This window comes from Ursus arctos, unplaced genomic scaffold, assembly GCF_023065955.2.
Source record: "Ursus arctos isolate Adak ecotype North America unplaced genomic scaffold, UrsArc2.0 scaffold_6, whole genome shotgun sequence".
NCBI lineage: Eukaryota > Metazoa > Chordata > Mammalia > Carnivora > Ursidae > Ursus > Ursus arctos.
Genome location: NW_026623078.1, coordinates 25848909 through 25855636, shown reverse-complemented (window position 1 = coordinate 25855636; position 6728 = coordinate 25848909). Strand labels below are relative to the sequence as shown.

At 37.7% G+C, this 6728-nt stretch overlaps 1 pseudogene; it reads right to left on the bottom strand.

Moving 5' to 3' along the window:
* Positions 1-208: 208 nt before the first annotated feature.
* Positions 209-1676, bottom strand: LOC113252662 (tRNA (guanine(6)-N2)-methyltransferase THUMP3-like; annotated as a pseudogene).
* Between the last annotated feature and the right edge of the window lie 5052 nt (positions 1677-6728).

Genomic DNA, 6728 nt, shown 5'->3' with positions numbered 1-6728 from the left:
CAGGGCATTTCAGTAGGCTTTTATCTGGGCATTTTTGAAGCATTTTCAGGAAAGTACTAAATGCCCAGCTACTTCTTCAGAACAGATCTAAACAAAAGCTCTGCTTCCTAATACGATCTTTTTCAATCCCATCACATGACATTCACATCTTTCGCTAATCAGAGTGAAGAGCCTTAGAACAGTTTAAATAGTGCCAACCTCACTTTTGTTAAAGCGAGTTTTCTCTGTTGTTCGTGCTGACATTTCCAGTGTTGGGAAGTACCAATCCTGCATTCTTTGCATTACCAGAGAGTTCTCTTTCTCCATCTTCTTCTGAAGGATGATCAACAGCGTGGGATGGAGGTTTCAGAACACAAACTCCTGCAGGAAGACCCTCTGTGCTCGCCAGATAGTAGCTGCCTTATGCCAGATGTGTCTCATTAGAGATAATACCCTGGTAGAGCATTTCCGGTCCTGGTAAGTAGCATAGCCTGGCCTGTCTCAGGTCCACAGATACAGTTCAACTCTGTAAGCAAGCTGGATAAAGGTTACAGTTTCTCTTCTTGGAGGCCATCCTTTTTCCAAATGGCATATCTGCTACAATAATATCAACAGAGCCAGGTCTCTGTGGTCAATTACAGGTAGGTATCCCATTGAACAGCACTTATGGGCAAGCCCCAGGACAGTTTGCCTTCTTTAAGTTGGCTCTTGGTCAATCAAGAGGAGCTACTACTTGGCGCCCTATTCACAGCCAATGTATTATTATCACCAGCTTCTACAGCCCCCTCTCTTGGTAATGTCCCTGTTCCATAATCCCATCAGCTATGCTCTCAGCGGATTGAGGAACACAGAGCCTGAGCATCCCGTAGGGAGAGCAGATCTGAGTTGTAGGTCCAAAATGTGAGATGTTTCTTTGGTGGAGACTCTCTTCTGCCAGTGCAATGCCTGCAATGATTTGATTATCATGGATTTTCAAAAGAGTCTCCATGTGATAGTTGGTCATGTCAACTTTCCACGTAAATTAATCCTGAACAGTACCTCTAGATTTCTTGCAGCCTGAGTTGAGGTACAGCGTGTTTCTCTAAACTTTTTTGCATGCGACTCTAAACTTTAACACTTGAGGACTGGTTTCTCATTTTGAGCTTTCGTCAGTCTCATCTTTGCAAGATGCCAAGTCAGAACCTACTACTGTTGGTATCACTTTGATAGCTGGATTTTCCTCAGTCGAAGAAGACATGTGACTCTAAGCCAGTGTTAGCAAACTCTGAACATCTTTGTCTTCTGTTTTGTCTCCTCGTCCATTATCAATCTTACCTTTACTTGAATTCTGATTTATCTTTTTGTAATTTTTTCCTTGAAACTGGCATTAATTTTCCATATTTTTTAAGGGTCTGAGCATGGGAGTTTCTAGCCGATTCTTCGAAATCCTTTAGAACTTCTTCTGTTTCTTTGAACTGGTAATCTTCGAACTCCCAAACAACCATAAATAAATCATCAACCGATTTCAGGCAATAAACCTGAGCCAGACTTTCCACTGAAACATCAAAATACATCTCACTTCATTTCTACAGTTTGCACGATGAGCTCAATTTCTCTCTCACTTCATCTGCAGCTGTCTGTGCAAAACCATTAGGTACAGTGGTTCCACTTGTGACTTGGAGATGCTCAGACTCACTTCTGAGGCCACTTTCTGTCATGAGGGTTCACATCCAAGAGTTGGGGGGTGGTTTCTTGAACATCAGACCTGTTGGCAGTTCTTCCAAGATCCCTAACATCATCTTTACTGCCAACACAGACCCTTCCAGCTCCAGCCCCGCAGGCCCAGTGCACCCCAATGCTATGTTTTCTCTTCTCTCTCAAGGTGTTGGGTATAGAACTTTTTCAAAAAATCTATTAGCAAAATATTGAAACAGGGCAAAATTGAAAGAATTTTAGAGTGAATGACAATATACCCATCATCTAGATTCTAGCATCAACATTTTACTATACTTGCTTTTTTATAAATTTATTCCTACATCTATACATTGCATGTTTCCATGCATTTTACAAGAACTTGAAGACAAATGTATGTCCTTCTAGGTACTTCAGCATTCCTGTCATTAACTAGATTTCAATATTCGTTTTTCTTTTTCTTTCGATGTAAAATTTACATGCAATGTAATGCACAAATTTTTCTGAGTTCTGAGAAGTGCAAATACTTGCATAACCCAAAGCCTGTCATTACAGAACATCACTATCATCCCAGAAAGATCCTTTATGCCCCTTCCAATTACTGATACTAATCCCACCCCAAGAAAACCACTATTCAAAATTTCTATCATTGATTGATTTTGACTGTTTTAAAACTTCATAAAAATTAAATAATATAGTATGTACAATTTTTGTCTGGCTTCTTTTGCTCAACATAATGTTTTTGAGATTTAGTCATACTGTTGCCTGACAATAGTTGATTCTTTTCATTGCTGAGTAGTATTCCATTATTTGAATATGCCCTACTTTGTTTATCATTCTCCTATTTTAAGATCTCTGGGTTATTTTCCATTTTGGACTATTATGAATAAAGCTGATTTGAATACTTTTGTACAAGTCTTTTTATGTGCATATGGGCTTTTATTTATCTTAAGTAAATACCTAGAGATGGAATTACTGGATCATAGGTTAATGTATATTTAGTTTTACAAGAAAATGCTAGATCTTTTGCCATAATAGTTGTCACATTGACATTCCCAACAACAATATATGAGCTTTCCAGTTGCTGCACGTCCTTACCAAAATGTGGTATTAATAATCTTTCTAATTTTATTCATTCTGATGTGTGTGTAGTGGTATATCTATGTAGTCTTAATTTGCATCACCCAGATGACTAATAATATTGACCACATTTTCATATGCCTGTTGATGTGCGTATTCAATTCAAGCTATTTTGTTTTTATTATTGAATTGTGGGAGTTCTTTATATACCTTGCATCCCAGTCCTTTGTCAGACCCATATTTTACAATACATATTTTCTTCAAATCTGTGGCATGCCTCTTCAGTTTATTTTTATTTATTTATGTTAAAATATTTTATTTATTTATTTACTTACTTATGTATTTATCTTAGAGAGAGCACAAACGGGGAGAAACAGAGGAGAGGAGCAGAGAGGGAGGGAAAGGAAGGGAGGAAGAACCTCAAGCAGATTTGGCTCTGAGCACAGAGCCTGACATGGGCTCAATCTCAGGACCCTGAGATCATGACCCTGAGCTGAAACCGAGAGTGGGACACTTAACCAATGGAGCCACACAGGTGCCCCATGTCTTCAGTTTATTAATAATGCCTTTTGTTAAGTGGTTTTTAATTCTGATACATTGAACTAATCAATTCTTTCTATTATGGTGATTGCTTTACATTTCAGAACTTTGCTTTTCACAAGTCGCAAAGATACTATCTTATGTTTCCCTTTAAAAGCTTTATGATTTTATGCTTCGTTATTATTCAGTTCAAAATATTTTATCATTTCTTTGGTAATTTCTTCACTAAAGAAATGAGGAGGGTTTTCTATAATTTCAGTGATTTTCCAAAATGTCTTGTTGTTATTGATTTCCAACTTAAATCTGTTATGCTCAGAAAACATATCTTGTATGCTTCCAATCCTTTTAAACTTATTTAAGACTTGTTGGACGGCCCAGCATATGATTTATCTCAGTAAGCATATCAGGTACACTTGAAAAGAATATGTATAATGCAACTAGTGTTGAGTGTAGTGTGCTATAAATATCATTTAGGTCAAGATGTTGATAGGTGTTCAGATCCATCTATATCTTTTTTTTTTTTTTTTAAAGAGAGCGAGAGAGAGAACAGGCAGAGGGGCAGGGGGAGAGGGAGAGAGGGATAGAAAGAAAATCCTCAAGCGGACTCCTAGCTGAGCATGGAGCAGGACTTGGGGCTCAATCCCAGGACCCTGAGATCATGTCCTGAGCTGAAATCGAGTCAGCTCCTTAACCAACTGAGCCACCCAGCCATCCTAGATCCATCTATATCTTTACTGATTTTCTTTAGTTCTATCAATTGCTGAAAAATAGTGTTAAAAATCTTCAACTATGATTATAGAATTGTTTTTTTCTCCCCTTGATTCTGTCATTAGCTCATGAATTTTGAAGCTGTTATGAGAGAAAAAACATTTATGAATACTATGTCTTCCTGATGAACTGACTCTCTTGGCATTGTGTTAAGTCTCATTATTTCCAGTGCTCTTCATTCCTACTTGAAGATTGAATTTCAATATGGTGTCATTTTCCTTCAGCCTGAAGAATTCCCATTAGCATCTCTCAAAGGGCATGTCTGCTGGTGATGAAAGAAATCTACCATTTCAACCACTTTTAACTGTACAATTTAGTGTTAAGTACATTCACATTGTTGTATAATCAATCTCCAGAACTTTTCCATCTTGCAAAACTGTAACTCTATATCTATTAATTAACAACTCCCCATTTCCTTCTCCCCCGCCCCTGGCAACCATCATGCTACTTGCTGATTTTTTTTAATCATATTTTTGGGGTCATATCTAAAAATATTTACCTAACTGAAGATTACAAGGATTTTCTCATAAATTTTTCCTTGAAGTTTTGTAGTGTTCGATTTTACATTTAGGTCTATGACCCATTTTGAGCTAATTTTTCAATATAATAGAAAGATATGGATAAACGTTCATTTTTATGTGTAGATATCCACCTGTTCCATTACCTTGTTAAAAGATTATCTCTCGTCCATTGAATTGCTTTGGCATTTTTGTGGAAATAAGTTATCCATGTATGGATGGACGTATTTCTGGACTCTTCAGTCTATTCCTTTGATCTCTTTGTCTCTATGCCAGTATCATACTGTCTTGATTGCTGTAGCTTTATAATAAGTATTAAATCAGGAGGCATTAGTCCTCCCACTTTGTTCTTCTTCAAATTTATTTTTGCTGTTTTAGGTACTTACATTCTATATGGATTTTAGAATCAATTTGTCAATTTATGCAAAATAATCTGCTGGGGTTTTGATTGGGATTGCATTGAACCTGTAAGTGAATTCAGGAAGAACTGACATCTTAAGAATATGGAGTCTTCTGACCATGAACACAGTGTATCTTTGCATGTGTTTAGGTCTTCCTTAATTTCTCAAAGCAACATCTTTTTCCTTTCCAGAGTGTAACTCAGAATGGTAAGGTCAGGCACTATTCCTAGCTCTGTTGAGTACCAGGCACTGTTCCCTCTAAATCCTTTCTGATCATTCCTTCTATGGCCTCACAGAGTCTCCTCACCATATACATGCCCCTATCAGTTCTCTCTGTTTGCCTAAAGAGGACCCTCTGTAATCTCCAGGAATTTCTCTCTGTAACTCTAATATTCTGTCCTACAAACTTCAACTCTTTTGTTCTCCTCAGACTCTCAGCTCTGTCTCATCAGAGCTGACTGGGGAGACTGGGCCCAAGTGGGTTCGTTTTCCATTCATTATAGCCTGGGAACTCTCTTAGGGCAGTAAGCTGGAGAAATCGTAGTACTAACCTTATTTCCCATCTCTAGTCATCACTGTCCTTTATTGTTTGATGTCTGGTGTCTTGAAAACTGTTGTTTCATGTATCTTGTTTAATTTTTATTGTTGTTGCTGTTGCTTTACATAGGAGGGTAAATCTGGTCCATGTTACTCCATATCGGCCAGAAGTGGAAGTCACAACCATTATTTTATATTTTTTTAAATATGTATTTTTCAAATTATCTATTTATTTATTTTAGAGAGAGAGATCACAAATGGAGGGAGGGGCAGAGGGAGAGGGAGAGAAGCAGATTCCCCTCTAAGTGCAGAGCCCATCTCAGAGTTGCGAGATCTTGACCTGAGCCGAAATCAAGAGCTGGACACTTATCTGACTGAGCCACCTAGGCGTCCCGCAGAACCACTATTTTTCACATATTTTTTTCTCTCCTGTGCTCTCTCTGTTTTCCTTCTGGGACTCAATTACACTTGTATATTAGACATTTGCATATTATCTCACAAGTTCCTGAAGTGCTCATCCTTTTCTCCCCCTGTCTTTTTCTGTTATTTCTTCAGATTAGACAAATTCTACTGATTTATCTTCAAGGTTACTTGCCTTTTCTTCTGCCACCTCCATTTTGCTAAATCCATTCACTGAATTTTAAACTTCAGATATTACATTCCACATTCTAGAATTTTCATTTAAATTTATTTCTCTGTTGAGAATTTCTGTTTATTCATCTGTTATGAGTACATTTCCCCTTTACTTTATTCAGCATCGTTGTAAAATCCATTTTTAAATCCTGCCGGCTGTTTCCAACATCTGGGTCATTTTGGGGCTCAGTCTTTCTTTGTCCTCTCTTCTTTTGGGAGTGGGTAATATTTTCCTATTCTTCTTTGCTGAGTAATTCTGTACTGTAACCTCACATCATGAATTCTATAATTTAGAAACTCTGAGTTCTGCTTTACTCCTTCAAAATGGTTGAATTTTGTCTTGATTAACTTGGTGGGTCTCCTACTGAACTCCGCGGTTTGGAGTCTGTTATACACATGCATGGATAAGGTTAGACCAGGGATCGAACAAAGCGTTGCAAAACTTAAACATAGAATTAGAGGATTCCCCTTTCTTTCTCTCACTTTTTCCGGATTTCCTCCAAGACTCTCCAGTGTGTCTGGTCACTCTGAACTCTGTTCTCATTTCTTCAGGACAGAAAAAGTGTATGTTTTCTCCCATGATCTTAACCACTCAAAGTGG